At 62.2% G+C, this 4,103-nt stretch overlaps 1 non-coding gene across 1 annotated transcript; it reads left to right on the top strand.

Moving 5' to 3' along the window:
- The first annotated feature begins 2,358 nt into the window (after window positions 1-2,358).
- LOC131871623 (5S ribosomal RNA) lies at window positions 2,359-2,477 on the top strand. The gene has a single exon (XR_009369836.1). It is a non-coding gene; the product is annotated as a 5S ribosomal RNA (ribosomal RNA).
- Window positions 2,478-4,103: the final 1,626 nt, after the last annotated feature.

Genomic DNA, 4,103 nt, shown 5'->3' with positions numbered 1-4,103 from the left:
ACCTTGGAGCACACTTCGAAGCACTCCCGGGTGCCCACCGGCGTTGCGCACCGTGGTGGGCAGCGAGGTGCGCACCTTTGATGCGCTGCCTTCACTAATTTCCAGAAAAAGGCAAAAAAAAATGAGATTTTAAAATTTCCGTTTTGAAAGATAGTGAAAAAAAAGGAACGCGGGTGCCATCTTGAGCCCGCCCTGGTGCGCAGCCCAGGCAAGGCATGCGCACCAAGGTGCCCACCCGAGGTGCACACCCGGGGCAAACCGGGCTCCGACTTCGTGCAGGCCGCACCTTGGAGCACACTTCGGAGCGCTCCTTGGTGCGCACCATGGTGCCCACCAGGGCGCACCCGAGGCAAACCGGGCTCCGACTTCGTGCACGCCGCACCTTGGAGCACACATCGGAGCGCTCCCAGGTTCGCACCAGCGTTGCGCACCTTTGATGCGCTGCCTTCACTAATTTCCAGAAAAGGCAAAAAAAAACGATATTTTAAAATTTCCGTTCTGAAAGATAGTGAAAAAAACGGAACGCGGGTGCCATCTTGAGCCCTTCCTGATGCGCAGCCCAGGCAAGTTGTGCGCACCAAGGTGCCCACCCTGGCGGAGGTGCGCGCCCGGGGCAAACCGGGCTCCGACTTCGTGCACTGCATGGTGCCCACCAAGGCGCGCAACCCAGCCAAGGTGCCCACCGCAGCGAAGGTGCACGCGAGGTGCGCACCCGAGGTGCACACCCGGGGCAAACCGGGCTCCGACTTCGTGCACGCCGCACCTTGGAGCACACTTCAGAGCGCTCCTTGGTACGCACCAGGGCGCGCAACCCAGCCAAGGTGCTCACCCCGGCGAAGGTGCACGCGAGGTGCGCACCCGGGGCAAACCGGGCTCGGACTTCGTGCACGCCGCACCTTGGAGCACACATCGGAGCGCTCCCGGGTTCGCACCAGCATTGCGCACCTTTGATGCGCTGCCTTCACTAATTTCCAGAAAAGGCAAAAAAAAGAAAAAAATGAGATTTTAAAATTTCCGTTTTGAAAGATAGTGAAAAAAACGGAACGCGGGTGCCATCTTGAGCCCGCCCTGGTGTGCAGCCCAGGCAAGTTGTGCGCACCAAGGCACCCACCCTGGCCAAGGTGGGTCACGGGGTGGGTCCTAGGGTGGGTAACGGGGTGGGTACTAAGGTGCGTGCCAAGGTGGGTCATAGGGTGGGTGCCAAGGTGGGCACCAGGGTGGGTGTGCACCAACCCTAGCCAGGGTAGGTCACGGGGTGGTTGTCGGGGTGGGCGTCAAGGAGCCAAGGTGGGTGGCAAGTAGCCAAGTTGCGTGCCAAGGTGGGTGTCGGGGTGGGTGCCAAGGATCCAAGGTGGGTGCCAAGGAACCAAGGTGGGTGTCTGGGTGGGTGCCGAGGTGGGAGCCAGGGTGGGTCCCAAGGTGAGTGCAAAGGTGGGTGCCAGGGTCAAGGTGAGTGCCAATGTGGGTTCCAAGGTGCCAGGGTCAAGGTGAGTGCCAATGTGGGTTCAAAGGTGCTAAGTTGGGTGCGAGGTTGGGTGCGAGGGTGGGTGGGTGCCAAGGTGTGCTAGGTGGAAGCCCGGGTGGGTCGGCATCCCATGGGTGTCGAGTTGGGTGCCTGATGGGTGCTTCTTGTCAAGTTTTAGTCGTCGGGACTCATTTCGAGCCTTAGAGGTCGTTTCTTGTCCGGTTGCCCTGTCTTCGACCTGGGAACCCAATTTTGGTCCTCGGGTCCCATTTTTTTTTGTCTCGCATCCCACTTTTGGCCTGTGGCCTTTTCGGGGTCGATTCTCGTTTTGGGCATCAGAGCATGTTTCTTCTCCTAAAACCCAATATTTGTTTATTAAGTCTCGGAACACATTTTTGTTCTCGTGGACCCATCATGGGTCTTGGAACGCATTTGTGGTCCTTGGGTCCCATTTTGCATCCCGAAACTTGTGTTTTGGTGCTTGATCCCTATTTTGGGTGCCCACCTTGCACCAAGTGCGCACCCGGGGCAAACCGAGCGCCTTGGTGCACCGGGGCAAGATCGAGCGTGCACCCGAGGCGCCCCGAACATGCACCAAGGTGCACTCGGCCCACATGTGAGCGCAGGTCGTTGCGCCCGAGGTGGTGTGTGGGCACCGCGTTGCAGACGGGACACTGCACGCACACGACGCCCCCTCCAGGTGCACGCACGTAGGCCGGGCCGGGTGCACACCCGACGCCCTAGCAAGGTGCGCGCACCCGGGCAGGGCTCACACTTGGCGAACGGGGCGCACTTCGCGAGGGAGGGTGTGCACCTCGACGGGGGTGGGTGGCCGGGGTGGATTCGCACGTGGGTCGCGGTTTGCTAAGTACACACTGCGACAAGCTCATAACGGGTGCGATCATACCAGCGTTAGTGCACCGGATCCCATCAGAACTCCGCAGTTAAGCGCGCTTGGGCCGGAGTAGTACTGGGATGGGTGACCTCCCGGGAAGTCCCGGTGTTGCACCCTTTTTTAGTTTTTCGCCGGGCGTCGCAATGCTATTTGAATAAACCTTTTGCCCGTTTGCGTTCTCGTCGGGGCCGGGCCGGGCCGGGGTGCGCTGCCCGCACTACCGCGCGCGCGGGGGCGACACCGAGCGCGCACCCGAGGCGCCCCGAGCACACAGGCCACGGTGCAACCCGGGCGTTGTGCGCGCACCCCGGTGCGCCCGAGGTGCTGCGCGCGCACCCAGGTGAAATCGGTGTGCACCTCGGCCAGTGCGCGCTCGGTCGAGTCGCGCACGTTGGCCAAGGTGCACGGTGATGTTTCTTACTCTAAGGTTCCGCACCAGACGCCCGGGACAGGTGAGCGAAGCTGGGCGGGGCCGGGTGCGCGGCCGGGGCAGGTGCACGCAGCTGGAGAGAGCTTTGGAGCACACTTCGGAGCGCACCAATGATGCGCTCCATTCAAAAGTTTCCTGAAAAGGCAAAAAAAGTTGAGATTATAGAATTTCCCACTTGAGAGATTGTAAAAAAAAAAAATTTAAAATGAAGGAAACGCGGGTGCCAAGGTGTGCGCAGCCCAGCCAAGGTGTGCGCACCAAGGCGCCCACCCTGGCGAAGGTGCACGCAAGGTGCGCACCCGAGGCAAACCGGACAATTAACCCAATTTTCGACTTCGCGCGCACCTTGGAGCGCACTTCGGAGCGCTCCTTGGTGCGCACCAATCTTGGGCACCTCGGAGTGCACCATGGCGCCCACCAAGGTGCGCACCCGGGGCAAACCGAGCTCCGACTTCGTGCGCACCTTGGAGCGCACGAAAGGTGCGCACCATGGCGCCCACCAAGGTGCGCAGCCCAGCCAAGGCGTGCGCATCAAGGTGCGCACCCTGGCGAAGGTGCGCACCCGGGGCAAACCGAGCTCCGACTTCGTGCGCACCTTGGAGCGCACAAAAGGTGCGCAACCCAGCCAAGGTGTGCGCACCCCGGTCAAACCGAGCTCCGAATCGTGCGCACCAGAGGTGCACGCCATCGTGCGCACCTTGGAGCACACTTCGGAGCCCTCCTTGGTGCGCGCCGATGTTGCGCACCTCGGAGCGCACCCGGGGAAAACAATGCAATTAACCCGACTTTCGACTTCGTGGGCACCTCGGAGCGCTCTCGGGTTCGCACCTCGGAGCACACCGAGGTGCGCACCTTTGATGCGCTGCCTTCACCAATTTCCAGAAAAGGCAAGAAAACATTGAGAAGGTGTGCGCACCGAGGTGCCCACCCTGGCGAAGGTGCACGCGAGGTGCGCACCCGGGGCAAACCGGGCTCCGACTTCGTGCACGCCGCACCTTGGAGCACACTTCGGAGCGCTCCTTGGTGCGCACCAGGGCGCGCAACCCAGCCGAGGTGCCCACCCCGGCGAAGGTGCACGCGAGGTGCGCACCCGGGGCAAACCGGGCTCCGACTTCGTGCACGCCATGGTGCCCACCGCGGCGAAGGTGCACGCGAGGTGCGCACCCGGGGCAAACCGGGCTCCGACTTCGTGCACGCCGCACCTTGGAGCACACTTCGGAGCGCTCCTTGGTGCGCACCATGGTGCCCACCAGGGCGCGCAACCCCGCCGAAGGTGCACGCGAGGTGCGCACCCGGGGCAAACCGGGCTCCGA

Source organism: Cryptomeria japonica, unplaced genomic scaffold, assembly GCF_030272615.1.
Source record: "Cryptomeria japonica unplaced genomic scaffold, Sugi_1.0 HiC_scaffold_431, whole genome shotgun sequence".
Lineage (NCBI taxonomy): Eukaryota > Viridiplantae > Streptophyta > Pinopsida > Cupressales > Cupressaceae > Cryptomeria > Cryptomeria japonica.
This window is presented reverse-complemented; position numbering and strand designations above follow the sequence as displayed.